The 16,537-nt window shown below is 40.8% G+C and overlaps 1 long non-coding RNA gene across 1 annotated transcript; it reads left to right on the plus strand.

Annotated features, from left to right (window-relative positions):
* The first annotated feature begins 2,326 nt into the window (after positions 1-2,326).
* LOC144255751 (uncharacterized) lies at positions 2,327-7,916 on the plus strand. Its single transcript, XR_013343919.1, has 4 exons — positions 2,327-2,391; positions 6,275-6,334; positions 6,438-6,576; positions 7,836-7,916. It is a non-coding gene; the product is annotated as an uncharacterized LOC144255751 (long non-coding RNA).
* The last annotated feature ends 8,621 nt before the right edge of the window (positions 7,917-16,537 follow it).

The raw sequence follows: 16,537 nt of genomic DNA on the forward strand, positions 1-16,537 counted from the left end.
TCCTGGTAGCAGAAGAAAAGGAGGGCAGACAATCTCCATGGCTTGCAGAAAACAGGTAGAGCTAACTATAACTAATCATAAGGCCCTTACAACCACAACACATGTTGTTCCAGAAAGACCTGTTACTAATGTGATCAAATATGAACTCCTTATTCTAGCACTCAACTTGACATCAAAATATCAAACCAGTCCCCTGAGATAGGATTTCTTACTCATTAACATGAGTCCTCAAGGGTGATCTCCCTCTAATCCAGATTTATACCTGGAATTACCTCTCCTGGACTCTCTCCTACCTACCTATATCCAAGGCCCATTTAAGCCCTACCTCCCAGGTGAAGACTTACATGAATGAAGGTCTCATTACCTCCCCACTTCTCTGACCTCCCCTGGCAGATACGGTCTGAATTCTCACCTGGCTCTTAATATACACATACACCACTTTTAGACATTTTCTTTGTATCTTCATGTCCCAGATAAAATCACTAGTTCCTTAATTTCAAGTTCTAAGGTTGTAATTACGTATAAGTCTAATGGCACCTACTTCACGACAGATGGTGAATATCAGCATTTCCTGATTACTGAGCCACTATCAGATGCTTGAGTTGGTAGAATGAAAAATGTCTCAGTTCTAGTGATGGTTAGTAGAAACTAGCACTTGTTTAAAGACTTCAAAGTGAGCATTCTCTGAGTAATAAACTCTGTCGTCAATCAGACACTTTATAGCTCCAAAGTAATGGGTCTGCTGGAAGAAATTCCAGACTCAGTACCTGGATTTCCAGAAGCTGATATATATATATATTGTTTTTGGAATTTAACTTGAGGTCTTGTGAATGTTCTAGCTCCTAAGGGAGCTAGAACATTCACAAGACCTCTTTCTTAAAGGAAGGTAATCACATGAACAGTACTTTATATTCCACTTACATTGTCAAATAGTCTTTGAACAACCTTGAGAGGTAGAGTGGTAAGTTATTAAAGACCAAGGGGCAGAGAAGATTAACTTTTTCCCACTCACTCTCAATTAAGGAACATCACATATTTTCTATTTCTTCTTGGATACCGGGACACTGATCATAGGATTTTATAATACCTGAGAACTTGGTCTCCAGAATGCCTAGACCTAACCAAAAAAAAAAAAAAAAAAAAAAAAAAAAAAAAAAAAAGCTGAAAACTTCTTCCCTGGCATTCTGTAACCTCTCCAAAGCCCTCGTTCTCCCCTGGGCACCCAGTCTTTTACATCAGCCAAGTCCAGAGGTCTCAAGGGTCCCAAACCACCACCTTCACATGCCATGCATAATTAACGCTGCCAACCAGAAAATTACCTAAAAGCATGTGTGCCCTTATGCTACAGTTAGTAAACCAAGACCACTCAGGTTTTTCCAGTGCACAGCACTTTAGGATCCGCGAGGAGGCCTTCATTGGCTGGGTCATTTGGTGCTTTCCCGATAGCCCGGGACGCGGGATGGAAAGTCGCCACTATGAGGGGAGGCCTCCACCCCGACGGCTTCCTTTCCTCCTCCCTAATCCTCAGGCGGGCGTTTCCCCGCGCGGCGGCCTGGAGAGGGTGGGACCGCTTTTCCTTGCTCTACGTACGGGGCACAAGGACTGCAGTTTAAGCAAAGGGGACAGGGAGGCGTGGCTCTCAGGACTCCAGGGCTGCATAGAGGAGAGAGGAGAGAGGAGAGAGGAGAGAGGAGAGAGGAGAGAGGAGAGAGGAGAGGAGAGAGGAGAGGAGAGGGAGAGGAGAGAGAGAGGAGAGAGAGAGGAGAGAGAGAGGAGAGAGGAGAGAGGAAAGGAGAGGAGAGGAGAGGAAAGGAGAGGAGAGAGAGAGGAGAGAGAGAGGAGAGAGAGAGGGAGAGAGAGGGAGAGAGAGAGGAGAGAGAGAGGGAGAGAGAGAGGGAGAGAGAAAGGGAGAGAGAGAGGGAGAGAGAGAGAGAGAGAGAGAGAGAGAGAGAGAGAGAGAAAGAGAAAGAAAGAAAGAAAGAAAGAAAGAAAGAAAGAAGGAGGGAGGGAGGGATGGAGGAAGGAAAGAAGAAAAGAAAAGAATAGAAAAGAAAGAAAAGAAAAAAGAAAAAGAAATCCCTACACGGGAGCCACACCGGCTTTCCCTGGCCGCCCAGCAGCCGCACACTTTCTTCTCGCTTCAGCCGGCCGGCCGGAAGTGGGAAGGGGCCGCCGGCGAGCAGGGGGCGAAACTTGGTCTCCCGGCAACGGCCCCGGCGATTGGCCAGACCATCTGCGCCACAGCCAATGGCCAGGCGCTTTGCAACGCTCGGCACCGCGACTGCGGCTGCGCGGGAGATTCAAATCGGCGGTGCTACTAGCTTTCCTTGTCTGTGGTCCTGCAGCCGGCCTGCGTCCTCTCGCCATGGATAACCCGGAAAATGTCTTTCAGTGAGTGTCCGGCTAGTGGAGTGTGGGCGCCGCGAGCTCATGATCCCCGACTCTGGGCCCCTGAGGGGGCTGGGACAGTTAGGGCTCTGGCCCTCCGCCCCTGGGCCCTTGGCACGGACCTGCCTGTGTTCCTGGTCTGGGCCTCCCCTCGCCTCAAGGCTGCAGGCCACTTCCGAGTCACCGAGTAGAGGGTGGTACCACTGAGACCCTGGTGACTCCAGATCTGCAGCCACGCCGAGCGTTTAGGGGCCTTGCGGCAGCTTGGGAGGCCCTTGGAGGTCTTGCTGTTCCTTAAGGAAACCTATCCGCGGGCATGGGGCGCCGCTGTGGGAGGAGTGTGTCCAGTCCACCAAAACCCCGCCCTGCGTGTCTTAAGTCACTCATTTAAAAATTATACGACAGAGGGAGAGAATATACAATAGCTCTCTTACTCATAATCCTACTGCTCTTTTAAAAAGTCTTTAGTACACAGCACTTAAATGAAAAAAGTGCCTTGATTATTGTCGACTCATCTATTCTGTCCCGCTAACGGTTGTGTGACTTGCCCAGCTGGTGATTAAAAAAAAAAAAATTGATACGGTTAAATCATATGTGGCAGAAGTAAAACGGGTTAGTTTTACCAGATATTTGGGGATCACAAGACCGAGGTTGTCAATATACTCAAAACAAAAATCTTTTTAAGACTTTTTCTTTGGAAGTCCTATCCCTGTACCCCCATTTTTAAAGGGAAATATGTATTTCAGCCCTTATTTTGACTTACTAACGACTAATTTGCTCTAATGAACTGGTTGATTTGTTATTAGTGTATTTAAGCCATTTTCCTGGAGAATGTGGTTGGTGTGAACATGAACTACTTTGGGAAAAGGTTATGTATTACACATTTTGGAGGAAGAGTTCTGGCATTATAGGGATTTGTTCCTCTGTTATGAGGCATGAGAAAGATTCAAATTTACAAATAAACATTTTTAAGGTTTAAAAATAGATAATATATTTGTATGGTTTTAGAAAGATTTGGGAAGTATTCACTGACAATTCCTGTACCTGTCTACTCTCACCCTATCATATGTATCCTTTGTTTATTTATTTATTAGTTTTTTTCAAGTGATTCTTCTTAGACATATAAATACTTAACGTTATTAAAGTGTATGTATATGTATGTGTCTGCCTTCATCTCACATGAAATGTAGCAGAGCAACTCCGTTCTTTTTTTTGCCTAAGATATCCTTGGAGATTTTTATCAATACATAGCACTCTTTTTAAAAAAAATTTTTAGACAACTGTTTAATATTGCATATACCATAATTGATCCAAAAATCCTCAATGACAGACGCTTGGGTTGTTGACAATATCTTGCTGTTACAAACAGTGTTGTAGTTAAAAAAAGTGTACATAATGGCAATGGTATTTTGCATATACCCAGATGTATCAGTTTTCTAGATTCCTGAAAGTGTTTTACCTGGATGAAGAGCAAATCCATCTGAGATATTGGTAAGATACCTACAAGCAAGATTTGAGTGTGCCTGCTTCCATTTCTTACCTGTATACTTTTGTTGTGTTTAAAATTTTTGTTTGCAAAATCTATTGATTAAGTTGTATCTTATTGACAGTGAATTTCTCTTATGAGAGAGGTTTAACATCTTTTCAAGTTTAAGAGCCATTTGTATTTCTTTGTGAAATGCTTTTTAATCCCTTTGCTCATTTAAAAAATTGGGTTTATAACTTTGCTTCTCAATTTTTAGAAGTCCTTTTGTTTTTCCAGTTTATCATTTCTCTTTTGACTTGGAAAGTTTTAAAAAATTTTGTTTATTTGACATGTAGAAGCATTTCATTACTATATAGTTGAAGTTTTCTGGCTTTTCCTATCATGGCTTCTGGATTTTTAGTCTTAAGACACAATGATTTCATTTGTCTGTGGAGGTGATAGCTAGAATATAATTTAAGATTCTCTACTTTCTGAGGGTCCTTAATTGAGTGTGTGGAATAAATTGACAATAAATAGATTAATAAGGGGAAAGGTATACAGATTTTATCCTGTGCAAGACCCTGGGAGCATCAAAATAAAAAACAGAAGGGAAATGAGGAGTTAAGGTGGACTTAGAGAAAATCGATCTGTTTACCTTGCTAATATGAATTGATGCAAGTTTTTCTTAGAATAGTTTTTCAGAGCCATTTCTGCCTGCAATTCTCTGACTATCCACCTTGAAATATGCCAAAGAAGTATTTTGAGGTGTGTGTTCTTGTCTCTTACCAAAGTATTCTTTAAAATCCCTTTTTCAAAAAAAATCTAATGATTTCTCAGATAGCAAACCTAGGAGACCTTCTCATCTTGACTCATACCCAGAACACAGTCCCATCAGGAAGTCCTTTCCTTTCCCTAAGAGAGGTGTCGGATTCCCCACATGTAGTCCAACTCACCACCAGTCACGGGGGTGTTTCAGTAGCTTCCTATCCCTACCATCTTCACATGGAGGAAGGAAGACTTTTAAAATGCAAATTAGAACTTCCCCAGCTTATCACACTAAAGCCACACTGGCTCACTTTCTGTTCCTGGAAGATGCTGGTTCCTGAAGTTCTCTCAGCCTTGACCATTTTCTCCCAAGATAGCTCTGTGGCTTTCTGGTGGTATCCCATCAGTGCCCTCAGAGGCAGGCCTTCCCTGACCACCCTACCTGAAAATAGTAACTCTTACCCCTTCTATTTGGTTTGTTTTTTCTTCTTGGTACTTAATGTAACCTGCCGCAGTCTGGCTGGGCACAATTCAGGAGCCACTTGTCAAAAGAAACTAACTTTATTTTTAGAACTACAAACGCCAAGCAAAACAGCTCCTCAGGAAAAACCCTCAGAGCCCAACTGCCACCACCGGCTTCCACAAGCCTCCCCTCCCCACACCAACAACCACCTCCCACAATCCTCCTGCTCTTGAGGCCGATTGGCTAGGTCGCGTGGGCGGAGCCAAAGAAGTCCCCCAATGAGCAGTTCCGTAGTCTGAAGGGCAGGGAAACAGCCCAATGAACATGACCGCAGAGGAGCCAATCAGCTAGATGTTGCTGGGGCCACTGTGAGCCAATCATCAGCCGGCAGCTAGAAGTTTGCTGGCAGCTGGAAGTTTGTTGGGGCCCCTTTGGCTGTGGCTCTCAACAGTAACCTGACACTATTTAATTTCTTTTTGCTTGTTTGCCCCACTAGCACCTGAACTGCCACAAGAGTTTTGCTTTGCTTGGTTGATTTTTTTTTTTTTAAGATGTGTTTGGGTATTTGGAAGTCAGGGAAACAGTTCTATGGGAATTCTAGTGACTGATTCATGAAAACTGCCAATCATCTTTTCTTCCTCAGGAACTTTGTGTTACATTGGGGCCCAGGAAATGAACTCTATCTAGAGTGTCCAGTTGTGGAATCTTGTCTATCCACCTGCTGGCAAGCCCTTATTGGATCTTATTCCAACTCAGTCTCCGCTGTGCTCCTGGAAAGCAAGAGAAGGGATCTGAGCAGGGTCTAGCTTATATCCCACTGTTAGGAGAAGGGGCAGCAAGTTTCCAGGCACTGACCCTCAGCGTGGTTAGCAACCCTGGGGACCAGGGACAGAAGCAGGAGACTCTGGGATAGAGCTAGGGATAAACTTTCCTCTGGAAAAATACTGACTGTTTTGAGTTTTTTGACCACCTCTGAGAGCTCTTTTAAATTTTATATAGCTTTTAGGTTGGTATTTAAGGTTTCTATTTTAAGGTATATAAATCACATATATATTATATAATATAATACAATATATAGATATATGATAAATATTTAATATAAACATAATATATGATATAAATCATATATAATTAAATATTTTGCTCTTATAAATTATCCATAATTTTCATGTGCATTCTTTTATTTGTTCTAGAATGTTTGAAGCCCATATGCAGAGCTACAAAGGAAATGACCCACTTGGTGAATGGGAAAGGTTAGCATTTGGATTTGGGGGGTAGGGGCATTGTTTTTGTTTTTTCCTTTAAACCAACTATATGTTGTACTATGGAAAATTAACATTATCCATATTTTTCTAGCTATATGCAGTGGGTAGAAGAGAATTTTCCTGATAATAAAGACTACTTGATAATGCTACTAGAACATTTAATGAAGGAATTTTTAGTTACGAAGAGATACCACAATGACCCAAGATTCATCAATTATTGTTTAAAATTTGTGAGTATACTTTCATATCGATAATCAAATCTGTAATCATGTTGAACTTTTGTTTTTTGACCTATATTTTAAGATCTTTTAGACTGCCTTTTATTTTAATTCCTTGTTTCCAGTCATAAATTTTTAAAAGTTGGATTACTAGAGATGCGTATAGCCTTGGCTCTGTATAGTGAATCATTGATTCAGTTTTTAAATTCTCCTTTATTTCAAGTTTGCACATGTTCCAACATGGAATAGAAACCAAAAAGTAAAAGAGGGTTTGTTGGGTAGGAAACGTGATGAGCAGGAAACTCCCAGGTGCCAGGAGAGCTCCAGGGAGTAAACAGTGGGGAGCATTCTGGCTCTCAGAAACTACACTTAGTACTAAGGGGAGAATGAAGGCTCAGGCCTGAAGATTGCATCTCTTCGACCTGGAAGTTAAAGGCTTGGAGATATAAAAAATCACGAGTGGAGTGGATAAGGCAAACATGAATTCGTTCACTGAATTACAGAGTTCTGGTTGGAGGCACCTATGGACCTTGAGCAAGCTCAGAGCAAGACACAAGTAATACTTCATGTGATGGGTTTTTATAGACTTACTGTCTAAGGAAATAGTTTGGGTAATTTTGGGGATATTGAATGTCAAGTAAAGGAATGATCCTAACTTAGGCTTGTGACCAGAGAACCATACACACCTTTGCCTACATAGTATATCCTCAAGCCTCCACAAATATAGAAAGGTGGAGGGCCAGCTAGATTCTGGGCTGACCCAGATTAGCAGTTCTGTGTTTTATTTTTTTTGTTGTTTTTTAATTTATTTTGGTATTTATATATTTTTAAAATTTTTAGTTGACACATTATAATTGTTCACATTTATGGGATACAGTATCCATCACCTCATAAATTTATCATTTCTTTGTGTTGGGAACATTCATTCATAAATGCCAGTTTGGCTCTGTCTCCTGCATGCACCCCTTTATTTTGAAATATTATTTGCCAACCATAGTTACCCTACTATGCTCTAAAACATTAGAAATTATTCTTCTTATCCAACTGCACCCCTGTAGCTCTTAACATCTTTTTTTTAATATTTATTTTTTAGTTATTGGTGGACACAATGTCTTTATTTTACTTTATATAGTGCTGAGGATGGAGCCCAGGGCCTCACACATGCTAGGCAAGTGCTCTACCTCTGAGCCACAGCCCCAGCCCAGCTCTTAACATCTTTCCTCCACCCTTGCCTCATTGTTCTTCTGTGCTTTTCTTCTGGGTTCCTGTAGGCTGAATACAACAGTGACCCACATCAGTTTTTTGAGTTTCTGTACAACCAGGGGATTGGAATCCAGTCATCTCCTCTGTACATTTCCTGGGCAGGGCATCTGGAAGCCCAGGGGGAGTTGCAGCAGGCCAGTGCTGTGTTTCGGAGAGGAATTCAAAACCAGGCTGAACCTCAAGAGCTCTTGCAACAGCAGTACAGGTAGCTTCTACGTACAGCTCCTCCTGGCATTTCCTACTTGGAGAGGAAATGTTTGCTTTTACATTGTATTGTTATCTATTTTATGGGGAAACCTTGTGGAAAATTTGGTCACTACAGAGTAAAGAAAAGAAACTGCTCAGAAATGTTACCGTTACCTACTTTCCATAATTATTACATTTGATCATGTTTTTTCTGTGCTAAGGACTTTTATAGGAGATTCGAATTAGCTAAATAGTTTATCCCAATTATTATTATAAGTTCTCCAAAAGATTATTTCTTACAGAATCTTAGTAGATGATCTCACCTATGAAATTAAAAGTAATTCTTCAGTATCACCTAATTTTCAGTCTTTCCCCATCATGTAAAATGGTTTTGCTACCATTAGTTTGTTTGAATTAAGAGCAAAACAAGGTCTAGCATTTGGTTGTGGATCTCTCCTCTTTTTAGTATGCACTCTTGCTTGCATTACTCCCCAATGTCAGGCTTAGGAATTGCATATAATTCCACAGAGTTGATGTGTAAAAATGCTGTGAAGTGGCCCATTTGAGATGTCCTCACAGAGCATGGGCAGTAATGGATCTAGATACCTTTTGAATAAGCTTTGTACTTTCACTTCTTTCTCCCAAATGTTAATATTCATTTTGTTCCAAATGGGTAAAATAACCAAAGTAGGAGTCCAAACACTATTATAACATTTACAGACTTGAGGAATTTTTTTAATATATGTACATCAGATATGAAAATATTCCTAGCATTTTGTCTGACTATATTACTTCAACCTTGGTCTTTATTAACATATAGTAAGCTGTTACCTTTAATTTCTACTTTAATACAGTATATATTAGACTGTAAACTTAAAATCTATACTAATGCCTTTTCTATCATTTAGTTATTTCAGACACGTCTCACTGAAACCCATTTGCCAGCTCAAGGTAAAATAATACTTTCTGCACTGTCAGATTGTTGGTAATTTAGTTACTAATTTTTGCTGATTTCTTTTCCCTTTAAAAAGCAAATCCTTCTAGTATTTAATGAAAACTAAACTATACTGTCTCAGGTACTGGGGAAGACACTTTGGTAATAATGCACTTTAAAGGAGACAAATCTACTTGATGATTACACTCTATTTTGGGGATTTAAAAAACAAAATCAAAAAGAGATACTCTGAACTCCATCTGTTCTGAATTGAATCAAATGTATTTGATGGCAACTTTAGGAAACATGGCAGGGCTTTATTTCCCTTAGAAATAAATGCCACATTTCAGCAATTTGCATTGACTATCCTATCCTGATTAAATAACCAGTTTTACAGTTATTTGGGGGTACTTCTTGAACATTTTGATTTGGTCAGAAATTGTCTCTAAAATACTTACTTACAAAATATTTTAGTTCCATTTTCTGAGACAGTGTGATTGAATTGATTTATTTCTTGTGCTGCTTACTGAAAGATCAAGGGGATGTATTGTGTGATAATTTTGGTTACTGTGATTTTTCTCTTATTTCTCCTTATTTTATCCTGTTTTCCCTTATAGCTAGGACCTCGGAACCTCTGCATAATGCTTCAATTTTAAACCAAATGGTACCATCAAAATCAAGTCAAGGAAAGAACTCAGCATCTATCTCTAAGAATCAGGTAATGGTGACTATTATAGGTTGTACAGAAACTAGGAGTGGTATTGAACGGTCCTCCTGGCTCCTTTCTGTATCCACCTTGGCATCTCTTTTCTTTAACCTTGTTTCCTGTGACTTAACATCCATGTCAGCTTCCCGTTCCCATGTCAGCTTTCTGGGCCCGTGGCCATCTACCCTAAATTTATACTCAACTCACAAATATAACTTGTTATGGGACCTAAGGGCCCCCTCCATACAACCTCTCCTCTTCACTTCCTCCCCAGCAGTTTTTCTCCTACCAAGATCCTCTTCCTCCTTGTTCTGCTTCCCTCTTTCATAGGCCCAGGATTCCTACCTTGATTCATACCCAATTGGAGCCAGTTTAAAAACCCAGAGCTTCAGCTGTTGGCATCCACAACCTCAGTAATACCAGAAGAAATTTTTAATGGATTTTTTTAAAGGTTTATGGGCTCTTTTTGTTGCAAAAATTATACTACCAATGATGATGCAAACTAAAGCTTTAGCTATTAACTGAAATTTTACCAAGAACATGTAGAAATCTACTGGAGATTAAGAAGCCTTTCTACTCATATATTGTCATATTGATTTATGAGGTAATTTGTGTAAAGTTTTCTTTTCAGTAAGTTAATGCTTCTGTTTGTTTTCTGTATTTTAGGGTTCAGAAGTGTCTGGAGCAATACCTTCAGCTTGTGATAAAGAGTCAAATATGCAAGTACAATCATTGCATAGTTCTATTACTTAGTTTCCTTCCAGAATTATTTCCATACACTGTTGTAAGTGATGTGTTTTCCCCTGTAGGGAACAAAGGGTGATCGTGATTTCTAAATCAGAGTGCTCTGTGCCCTCATCTTCAGCAGCCAGAGCTGATGTTCAACAGGTCGTTATGTATTGGAAGGAAAAGCTTATTCATGGAGAATCAGAATTTTCCTTTGAAGAACTGAGAGCCCAGAAATACAATCAACGGAGGAAGCATGAAAAATGGGGTATTTGGTCTTATAGTCTTATATTTTGAATTGTTTTTATGTCAATTAAAACAATGAGTAATTACATTTTTGGTCAAATAATTGACTATACTGAAAGACTTCAAAAAATGTCTCTAGCTCGTCTTGTCAGAAGCCTAGCGGTCTCTGTTAAACACCAGCGTAGCAGCTATGTTTGTTCAAGACTTGTATTCACGTATTGACAGCCGAGCCCATGGCTGAACCAGCCCTGAGCTAGATATTCATGCCAGTGTCACCTTAGCCTTAGTCAAATAGTATTTTAAATGTTTTCAATATTATCTGTATGGAGTTCAACTTCTGTATATAGTTATTCTAAAGCTGTAAATCGTTTGTACTGTGAAAGCAACTGAAGTTCAGAAGAGATTTTCCAAGTTCTGCACTTACTACAAACAAAACATGCTGAAGGAGACCCCTGATCAAAGTGTTGTCTTAGGGGTTAGGGTTAGGGTTAGTTATAGAGACTGCAGAGTAGACTGAGATTTGCTCCCTACAGGGAACAGGGTGTGCCTTAATACCAGCGTTTGCACTTGGCTCTTGCTATAACCATGTGGAAGATGGACCCTTGCTCTACTCGGGACTTTTATACTGTCTATAGTGTTGGACCATATGTACTCTGTGAGCCTTTTTTTTTTCTCATTATTTTTCATATTTGGTCAACAACAAAAAGTCAGTCAGTATTCTTGGAGGATCCATTTTGAGTTATGTGAAGTCAATTTGGTGTAGACTCTGAGCTCTGCATTTCACAGAGGAAGACCTGAAGCCCCCACAAGGGGGAGCCCGAGGGCAAGAAGCCATACTGCTGTCCCCCAGCGTCCCACCTGCCTGCCCTTGTTCAGACCCTCCACCCACTTAAGGCAGCAGGACAGTATTCTGCTCATTTGCATGTTACCCACTCACTCAGTGCCCTTCACTCTGCCCTCAGGCCATCCCCTGACCTCTCAGGGGTTAGAAGGAAATTCTCCTTCAAAGAATAGCCTGACATTTACAAGAAACAGCCTCCTGGGAGACATCCTGCAGCTACCTATCTCCCTGGAATATCCTGCAGTTATCAGGATCATCAGACATCTTGCAGCTGGCAGTTTTACCACCCATATCCAGCAATTGCTGATTAGAGAGCTTCCCCATCCCCTGTGTGAACAATAAAAGTTTGCAGCTTGATCAGAACTCCTCTCTTGCTGTCCTCCCTCGTGTCTCTTGTCCCTTCATTCCTCCCCACCTAGGTTTGCTGCCCACGTTGATGTGTCCTGCCGGTCCTTCTCCCCACCTCCAAAACGTATGAAGCCGATATACTTCTTCTTTTTTTAGTACCAGGGATTGAACCCAGGGGCACTTAAGCACTGATCCACATCCCCAGCCCTTTTTATTTTTTTATTTTGAGACAGGGTCTTGCTAAGTTTCTTAGGGCCTCTCTAAATTGCCGAGGCTGGCCTTAAACTTTCGATCTTCTGCCTCAGCCTCCTGAGTGCTGGGATTACAGGCATGCACCGTGGCAGCTGGTGAAACCCATGTACTTCTACCTGGGCCCCGACCTTCTTCTCCACCCACCTGACTGCCTTGTCCTTTCCCACGAACTCTCAAACCCATGGCCTCATCACGCTCACCCTCTAGCCCAGGCCGAAAAGCAGGTGTGTTTTCTCAAACCACTTGGACCCACTTGACTGATGAGCCAATGGTCCCAAGAGCTGCTGAATGCCTGGGGTCCTATGTCCCCACCACCCTGTCACCTCTCTCCCACTTGGCCAGTTCCCAACTCAGTTAAAGAATGAATGTCCAGTGACAGCATATAACTTAAAGAAATGTCATCAGTGGATGGAATTGAATGTGTATGTGTTAATCCAGAAGATTCAGCAGATAGGACAGACCAAAGAAAATCAAGACCGTAGTAATTTTTTGTTAAGAAGGAATTTGTACCCATCTGCCATGTAATGTCATAGTTTAGGCATCAGCAAGCTCTCATTAAAAGGTCCAATAGTAACTACATTAGGCTTTTCAGGCCATCATCTCTGTCAGAACTACTTGATTCTGCCATTAGGGCATGAAAGAGGCCATGGAAAGCACATGAATGGATGCGCATGGCTGTGTTCCAATAGAACTTCATTTATAAAAACAGGGAGTCCCACTTGGCCAGTGGACTGTGGCTGGCCCATCCTTAGTGTAGACCACACTGCCTGCCTCATACTCTCTTTATTAACAAGTATAAGACATTACACAATGTACACATGTGTCAAAACATCACAGGGTACCCGATAAATATACACAATTTTATGTTATTTTGTATCAGTTAAAAAGTAAAGATTAAGCTGTCGGCTGAGGGTGTGGCTCAGAGGTAGAGCGCATGCATGAGGCACTGGGTCGGATCCTCAGCACCACATGAAAATAAAATAAAGGTACTGTGTCCACCTATAACTAAAAAAATCAATTTTTTTAAAAAAAGGAAAGATTAAGAAAACATTTGAGACCACAAAAAGTAGATATCACTAAGGAAAAAAAAATTATAATTCTACTCCACCCGTTTTTTCTGCCCTTATATTTTATGCTTCTCTGTTTAACACTGGATTCAAGTTCCAACACTCTGGGTGCTAACAGGATTCCTGTGTCAGCCTTGGAATCCACAAGTCCTCACATCTGCTGACCCAGTGGGGACGTGGGACGCTCCACAGCACCCTTTCCCTCCTTCACCTGTTCCGAGGTGAGACCGAGTGAGGTGTGTAATTGAAGACCTGTATTATTAAAACTGTCTTCTGAAAGTAGCACATAAGGAAGGAGCCACCAGTCAGCAGAAAGCTCTGCTGTAGCCTGAAAAACATAATCAACCACCCGCAAGCCAGCAAATTTTTTTTTTTTTTTTTTTTCTATCTTTTTTTTTTTTTTTTTTTTTTTTTATTCATTTTTTTTTATTGGTCGTTCATAACATTACATAGTTCTTAATACATCATATTACACGGTTTGATTCAAGTGGATTATGAACTCCCGCTTTTACCCCGTATACAAATTGCTGTATCACATCAGTTACCCTTCCATTGATTGACATATTGCCTTTCTAGTGTCTGATGTATTCTGCTGTCTGTCCTATTGTCTACTATCCCCCCTCCCCTCCCCTCCCCTCCCCTTTTCTCTCTCTACCCCTTCTACTGTAAATCATGTCTTCCATTTGTATTCTCTTGACTTACCCCTCCTTACCTCTTATATGACATTTTGTATAACCCTGAGGATCGCCTTCCATTTCCATGCAATTTCCCTTCTCACTCCCTTTCCCTCCCACCTCTCATCCCTGTTTACTGTAAATATTCTTCTCAAGCTCTTCGTCCCTACCCTGTCCTTGTTTACACCCCTTATATCAAAGGAGTCATTTGGTATTTGTTTTTTAAAGATTGACTAGCTTCACTTAGCATAATCTGCTCTAATGCCATCCATTTCCCTCCAAATTCTATAATTTTGTCATTTTTTAATGCAGAGTAATACTCCATAGTGTATAAATGCCACATTTTTTTTATCCATTCATCTATTGAAGGGCATCTAGGCTGGTTCCACAGTCTTGCTATCGTGAATTGAGCTGCTATGAACATCGATGTAGCAGTGTCCCTGTAGCATGCTCTTGTTAGGGCTTTAGGGAATAGACCGAGAAGGGGAATAGCTGGGTCAAATGGTGGTTCCATTCCCAGCTTTCCGAGAAATCTCCATACTGCTTTCCAAATTGGCTGCACCAATTTGCAGTCCCACCAGCAATGAACAAGAGTGCCCTTTTCCCCGCATCCTCTCCAGCACTTATTGTTGTTTGACTTCCTAATGGCTGCCAGTCTTACTGGAGTGAGATGGTATCTTAGGGTAGTTTTGATTTGCATTTCTCTGACTGCTAGCGATGGTGAGCATTTTTTCATGTACTTGTTGATTGATTGTATGTCCTCCTCTGAGAAGTGTCTGTTCAGGTCCTTGGCCCATTTATTGATTGGGTTATTTGTTATCTTATTGTCTAATTTTTTGAGTTCTTTGTATATTCTGGTTATTAGGGCTCTATCTGAAGTGTGTGGAGTAAAGATTTGTTCCCAGGATGTAGGCTCCCTATTTATCTCTCTTATTGTTTCTTTTGCTGAGAAAAAACTTTTTAGTTTGAGTAAGTCCCATTTGTTGATTCTATTTGTTAACTCTAGCGCTATGGGTGTCCTATTGAGGAATTTGGAGCCCGATCCCACAGCGTGTAGATCATAACCAACTTTTTCTTCTATCAGATGCCGTGTCTCTGATTTAATATCAAGCTCCTTGATCCATTTTGAGTTAACTTTTGTGCACGGCGAGAGATAGGGATTCAGATTCATTTTGGTGCAAATGGATTTCCAGTTTTCCCAGCACCATTTGTTGAAGATGCTATCCTTCCTCCATTGCATGCTTTTAGCCCCTTTATCAAAAATAAGATAGTTGTAGTTTTGTGGATTGGTTACTGTGTCCTCTATTCTGTACCATTGGTCCACCCGCCTGTTTTGGTACCAGTACCATGCTGTTTTTGTTACTATTGCTCTGTAGTATAGCTTGAAGTCTGGTATCGCTATACCGCCTGATTCACACTTCCTGCTTAGTATTGTTTTTGCTATTCTGGGTCTTTTATTATTCCATATGAATTTCATGATTCTTTTATCTATTTCTACAAGATATGCTGTTGGGATTTTGATTGGCATTGCATTGAACTTATAGAGAACTTTTGGTAATATCGCCATTTTGATGATGTTAGTTCTGCCTATCCATGAGCAGGGTATGTTTTTCCATCTTCTAAGGTCTTCTTCTATGTCTTTCTTTAGGGTTCTGTAATTTTCATTGTATAAATCTTTCACCTCTTTAGTTAGGTTGATTCCCAAGTATTTTATTTTTTGGGGGGATATTGTGAATGGAGTAGTTGTCCTCATTTCCGTTTCAGAGGATTTGTCGCTCATATACAGGAACGCCTTTGATTTATGCGTGTTGATCTTATATCCTGCCACTTTGCTGAATTCATTTATTAGCTCTAATAGCTTCTTTGTAGACCCTTTTGGGTCTGCTAGGTATAGAATCATATCATCTGCAAATAGTGATAATTTAAGTTCTTCTTTTCCTATTTTTATGCCTTTAATTTCTTTTGACTGTCTAATTGCTCTGGCCAGTGTTTCGAGGACTATGTTGAACAGAAGTAAGCCAGCAAATTTGACTGGTTATCTTCCTCAAAAACAGGTTGGCCCAGGAGTGATGTTTACATTGAGGCAGCTGTTTGTTAAAGGCAAAATACTGGGGAGTCTGTTCAACCCAGCGGCTTGCTGGCATCTTCTCTTCACCACATGGATGGATCTTTATAAAAAAGGCCATGACTAATTCCTTTTGCAAATCAGGTGAACCTTGGTCTCATTTAACTTATAATCATGATTCAAGTGACAAAATAGAGCCGGCTAAATGCTGAGGACCTGTCTTGCCGACTCACACCTGTGATCCCAGTTACTCAGGAGGATCACAAGGCCGAGGCCAAGGTCAGCATCATGGTGAAGCTCCAGCAACTCTGCCTATCTCATCTTAAAATAAAAAAGATAAAGGGCTGAGGATGTGGCTCAGTGATTAAGTACCCTAGGGTTCAATCCTCACTACCATTTTTTAATAAAATTTATTAATTAAAATAACAGTCATCCCTCTGTCTTGTGGGTTCCACATTCCCAGACTCAACCAACCTCAAGTAAAAAATATTCAGGGAAAAAAATGCGTCTGCACTGAACACTTGCAGACTTTTTCTCCTGTCACTACTAGTGTAACAAGGATTTTCGCAGCATTAACTACTAGAAGAAATCTAGAGATGATCTGAGGGTACAGGAAGATGTGTTGGGTTTTGTGCAGTTGCTCTGCCATACCCCCCATGGGGCTT

This window comes from Urocitellus parryii, chromosome 7 (assembly GCF_045843805.1).
Source record: "Urocitellus parryii isolate mUroPar1 chromosome 7, mUroPar1.hap1, whole genome shotgun sequence".
NCBI lineage: Eukaryota > Metazoa > Chordata > Mammalia > Rodentia > Sciuridae > Urocitellus > Urocitellus parryii.